This window comes from Pogoniulus pusillus, chromosome 3 (genome assembly GCF_015220805.1).
Source record: "Pogoniulus pusillus isolate bPogPus1 chromosome 3, bPogPus1.pri, whole genome shotgun sequence".
NCBI lineage: Eukaryota > Metazoa > Chordata > Aves > Piciformes > Lybiidae > Pogoniulus > Pogoniulus pusillus.
This window is the reverse complement of record NC_087266.1, coordinates 8,335,192-8,341,191: the sequence shown is the minus strand read 5'-3', so window position 1 is coordinate 8,341,191 and position 6,000 is coordinate 8,335,192.

Here is a 6,000-nt window from a genome sequence, read left to right as displayed (position 1 = left end):
GGGTGGAGTTCTAATCCCCAAAGAAACCTACCCGTTGAGTTTCACCCAGTCAAAACTCTCACTGCAGAGAGATGATGCATCACACAGCAGCATAATTGGAGGTTTCATTCTTTCAACCTTCATTAGAAGCACTCCTCCACTCAGATCCCATCTTGCTGAGTAGCAATAGCAGCACAAGTGTCAGATTTTTAATTATGTGAGAGCACTAAACCGCTTTTGCCATTACAGAACAAACAAGAGGGTGCAGACTTTTCTAAGAGGCTTAGTGTCATCAAATTTCTTTTCTCTTTTTAAGTCATGTATTTCTGAGAATTTCAATAGGGAGATCTACACCCTAAGGTCTCTCTTCAATGTGAACATATTGATTGCATTTAACTATGATCCTCACATAGTTGGTTGCACTGGAATTATTTAGTGAACAATAATAATCTGAATTGTGTAGGAGAAGATAGCTGGACATAAAATGCAAACATAGTTAAAGTTACTGGAAATACCAGAAGAAACAAGAAGAAACCACATAAACATAATCCTTTCCATTTTACAAAATGGAAAGTTCTTATAACAACTGGAATAACATCATTGTAACCTTGAATAATAGGAATAACACCTTGGTTCATGAAGTTAGAATGTAAGTCACATTTTCTCAGTCAGAGTTACTGACCCTGAATACTCCTACTAATATGAATCAGAGTTGTAATGCTGCAAAAAAAAACCTTATTCATTTTGGCAAGTATAGCCATTGTAGACATGAAATTCACTCTTTGTTAAGAGCAAAGAAAGAATTACAGGGAAGACACCTAGAAATTCCTTAGAGGGTATGCAACCATTTGGTGGTTTTGTTTGGTTGGGCTTTTTTGATTGGTTTTGTTTCTTTGTTTGCCTGTCTGTTTGGTTTGGTTTCCATGTGCCCTGAAAACTGTTTTGATTCTTCTAAAACTGTTTTGGTTGGAAAACTCTGGGAGCATCTGTATTTTACAAGGTTTTTTCCACATCTGTTGCAACCCATAGTTAACATAATTTGGAATGGGCTGCCCGGGGAGGTGGTGGAGTCGCCGTCCCTGGAGCTGTTCAAGGCAAGGTTGGACGTGGCACTTGGTGCCATGGTCTAGCCTTGAGCTCTGTGGTTGGACTTGATGATCTGTGAGGTCTCTTCCAACCTTGATGATACTGTGATACTGTGATACTGTGACAAAGCTCCATAGATATGTATTGAGTTTGTGTTTTCCTTTTCCACTCTTCTTGCAAGTTTCCACTTCAGAACTCTGTACTCTTGTCTTCATCTCCAATGTCTTGCTTCCCAGTGATGAGCATAAGGGCCATCAAGACTAAACAAGAGCTTGTAGACACCTCCAGTCATAGATTTTAAATGTAATATAAGAATCCTTACTTGGGAACTTCAGACATTCAAATCCTGTCTGGATATTCTCTTCTATAACCTGCCCCAGATGATTCTCTTCTCTCAAGGGGGCTGTACTCAATGATCTTTTGAGATCCCTTCCAACCTCTATCATTCTGTGATTCTGTGATTTTGGTGACGAATTCAGACATTAGTTGTTTTAAACTAAAAACTGGTAAACTTAGTTGAAGGAGTTTCACACTTAGGTTAAGTTTGGGATTTCCAAGTTTTCTTGGCTGAGAGCTGGGTCACCTTCACAAATCTAGAACAGTCCCAGAAGTGTTGGGCACTTCAGTGCCTTCATTACACCTAGGCACAAACAAGCAGTCATTAATCTATGCAATGGTGTGGTGGCACAATATAATATGTAATATCATCCCTATGAGGAACAAGTACACTAGGAAGAGGACTGGGCACACCTTAAGGCCTCTTTGTCATCCCAAACAAAATGTTATAGATCAAATGAATTCCACCCTACAAATTCCCTGTGTTCAGCCTGAAGAGGACATGAAGTTTCTATATAAATCTCTACAAAACAGGCACATAAAGCCAGGTGCCTGTATTTCTCAAGGCTTGCAGGACAGCATCAGCTAAGGGTTCTGACAGCAGCACCTTTATTATAACCTGAGAGGATGCTCTTTTCTTTTAAAATGTGCTCTGTAGTTTCACCTCAAGACTCTCAAGGCCTGTCTGGATGTGGTCCTCTGTGATCTGTGTTAGATAGTATTGTCCTGCTCTGGCAGTGGGGTTGGACTCAACGATCTCTTTGGGTCCCTTCCAACCCCTAACATCCTGTGATCCTATGATTTCTTTTTAGTCTCTTCTTGCATTATAGGCTTTTTGCAAGGACTTTTGCTTGGGAAACAGATAATGTTTTTGAATGTAATACTGTTATGAACTGTAAGTGTGCTGGATTGTTACCACCTTGCTCCATCTTCCATCTTGTCTAGAAGGGAGTAAGTATTACTTTTTCATTTTTTCCCAGATTATATTGTAAGAAAGTAGGCAGTTGGCTCATCTCAGTCAATACAATATCACTTCACTGTTCACATTGTCTTTTGTTGTGCTGCCTATGTCCCTCTATTCATTCTAGAACTGAGAATCCAAATTAGCATTCCTTTAGCCTCTTTTCCTTTCTTTTCAGTTTTAAAATGATACAATGGTCAGCATACTGTTTGGAGATGCTGACTGTGCCTAGAGACTCATATATTACTCTTTTCATCCCTGCAATTTTCTGTTTACATGACTTCCACAGAGTGCAGATATTCAGAACATGTTCAGCCTTGCCCAATGGGTGAGTATCTATAGGTGTTACTGCCACAGAAATAATGAGTGTAACCAAGGGTGGGCATACAAAATGTAGTCATTATATCTCCTTATTCAAGTTTATTGTCTATTTTTTTATTTACTGATGCTATTGCAAATAGGTACAGGAAGCTTTCATTTTCTTTACTTGAAAAATAGTGTTAAGATAGAAATGGAAATTTCCTGCCAGTGGAAAAATAATCTAATATCACTGATGATGACAGTGACTAATTTTATGGTTTCTGTGAAATGGTCATAAATGAGGATAAGGGAGGAGGTGAGAAAGGAGGAGGAAGAGAGCAAAGGAAAAGAGTCTTTCATGTTTTTTAACTTATTAGTACTCTGTTTGAAAGGTCAATGAGAGGCATTAGAGATGTGTCATAGCCATTCTATTTACCTCCTTTAATCTTTGATCCAGCTGCTCAAAACATCTGGCAGAGTGAACTCTGACTCTAGGCTCTGACTGACAGTGAATCCTTGTGAATGTGTGTATAAGGGCTGCTTTACTTCTGCTGTGGCTGAATCCACACAACTCTTTGTGTCCTGCTTGTGTGAGTATCGTGTCCCTCATCTACTGTAGGTCACCTACTATCCTGACAGCTAGCTGGGTTTCTCTGTGTCCAATGAGAGGTGCCATTTTCCTGACTTTCTTAGCACACACAGTCCCAGGGAAGGCAGAAAACTGCTATGATGGCTCATCAAAGCAATGCCACCTCCTCTCTCCCCAGATCCCTCAGACATTGCTTCCTTCCAGGGTCCCTGTGCACATTAATACCACTTTGGCTTCTATCTCGCCTTTCCTTTCTACAAACATGTGTCCTCTCCTGATCAGTGCTGTCTCTACAAACATCTGTCTGCTCTTCTGCTCTGCCTGCAGCCTTCTGACCTTTTAGTAATTTCACAAGTCATGGCTAATGGGAAAGACAACATCTGAAAGGAGTGTTGGTGTTAGGAAGATGAGGGAAGATCCACCACCCCACCAGGATAATGACAGGTGTGGAGAAGTTCCTGATAATTAGTGAGCTCTCTCCTGTCATGTAAACTTGCCTTCTAGCTCCAGTACAGAGGCTTTTGGAGCTGAGTAGAGGAAATTAGAGCCACACACATTTGCAGTGCCCTCTGCTTTAAGGACTAGGTTCTGCCAGGACTTAATCGACTGGAGGAGCCAGAAGAGCTGGGGAAGGATGCAAAGTAGATGCCAGCTGATGGGGTCCCAGTTAGTCCAAGGCTGGAACTGAAGGAAGATGTGAAGGATAAAGTGGCCAGGCTCCACACCTGGTAGGAACATACAGGATCCCTGTCATTGGGGACAAAAAGAGAAGTCAAGTTGGTAATCTGGTGGAAGACAGGCATCAGTAAAAGGATCTGAGTAGATTAGGAGCATGGATGGAGTCATAAGAAGACCATTCTTCTTCCTCTGTTCCCCAGCTTTGTCCAAGTTACCTCAGATGCACAGAGATGAGGAGGACAATAAAACACAGGTTGAATCTGACAGTGCAGTCACTCCAGGGGAGCCAGATCAAGTCGTGGTCAGGATTTGGGTCATTCATTAGCTGTCTGGGGCGGGGGGGGAAAGGATAATATTTTAAGCAGCAACCCAAAGAGGGGGGGAACCTGCAGGGAGTGCCAAGCTGTAGAGCAGCAGCAAAGAAGGGCTGTTAATTCTCGAAAATAGATGCACAAACTAATCCTCTCCTGCAAATACATGTGGGTAAATGGTTAGACCCAGCAGCCTTTTAAATGCCAGATCAGCTTTTACTGAAATGGCATTTCACTTATTTATTTATTTATTTGTTTGTTTGTTATTTTATTTTGTGTATGTGTTTACTAAGAATAGCTTTGAATAAAGATGTGACCTCTGCCTGGCATTATGTTACAGCCATCGGTGTGTTGCTGCAGCAGGAGTGTGGGGAGGTGTTGAATTTGTATGGGGTCAGGCTTCCTACGACCCTCCACACCCTCACATGTGTAGCCACACTCCCACACCTTCTGCCCTGGTGGGTATCAGGGGTCTCTGCCAGCCCTGGGCAGAGGAGTGGTGCAGTGCAGCCCGCGGAGAGGAGCGGGACAGAGGCAGGAGCCTGGGTGTGTAGAGCTAAGTAGCGAGAGCGAGGAGGAGACAGAGGAGAGGGAGGAAGATTTGGAAAGATGCGAGAATGCCAGGGGAGCAGGTAACGCTTGCTACGGGAGGGAAGGGTTAACAGCGGAAAGGTAAATACGTGGGGAACAAGTAGTTAGCAGGAGAGAGAGATTCTGATGCATTTGTGGGAGGACGCGGAAACCGAAGGTCGGGAGGGTACTCGGCTTATGGGCAAAAGGTAGGCAAAGAAGGAGTCTGTCTGTGGGTCTACAGAAATGGTCCAGGGATGCTGGCTGCGGAGCCAGGGGACTGACAGGGAACTGCAGCGCCCGTGAGCCCAGGAAGCCAAGGGAGAAGGTCGGGGGGAAGCGGGGGTGGCTGCAGGTGGCACCTGCTGCGGGAAGGTGCGAGGGACTGGGACACACGGAGGGCAGTCCGCAGGGGACAGGAGCAGAGGGCACATCCCGCTGACGGGGCTGACAGCTCGAGATGCCCTCGGCAGGGGCATCGCTCCTCGTCTCAAGTGCCCAGTGATGTTGTCCTGCAGCCAAGGGAGAGGGCAAGGGCTGGAGAGGATAACCTGTTTTTCCAGTGGCAAACCGTCCCTTCTTTCTGCTCGATGTCACTGTCCCTTTGTGTGTAACGGGGAAGTGGTTTCTGCTTTCGCATCCGTTCCTCTCCTTTTGCCAGGGAGCATCAAGCAGAGCCCGGGGTTGGCAGACTGCCTGATTTCCTAGAGGGATATATGCCACTTGGTGGCACTAAAAAGTTGCGCTGAAGCCGGATGCTCTCTCGGTGCAAATGGTCCCCTTGTCCCCGGAGCCGCAGCAACAGCAGACCCCCCGAGACGCCTCGCAGAGCTGCCCTAGGGGGTGGGAAAACTTTGGTGGAGCCGTTCGCAAAAGGCCGCCGGGACTGCGGGGGTAAATTCTTCCATGCGATTCAGTTTTAAATAGATTCTCCCGAAGCAGCTATTCGTTTTCCTTTTTTTTTTTTTTTTTTTCTTTTTTTTTTTTTTTTTTCCCCTTTTTTTCCTTCCCCCCTTCTTCGGCTAATGCTGCTCTGAACCGACTGGCACTCTCTTACTTGCTGGAGGGTACTGCGGGAAGAAGGTGTCGGTTTACAGTGGGACTTTGCAACCTTCAGAGCATCTGGAGAGATTTCCTCGCAGGGCAGAATGCTGGGTTAGTCTCTTAAAAATGCAGTGAATACGTGAGGA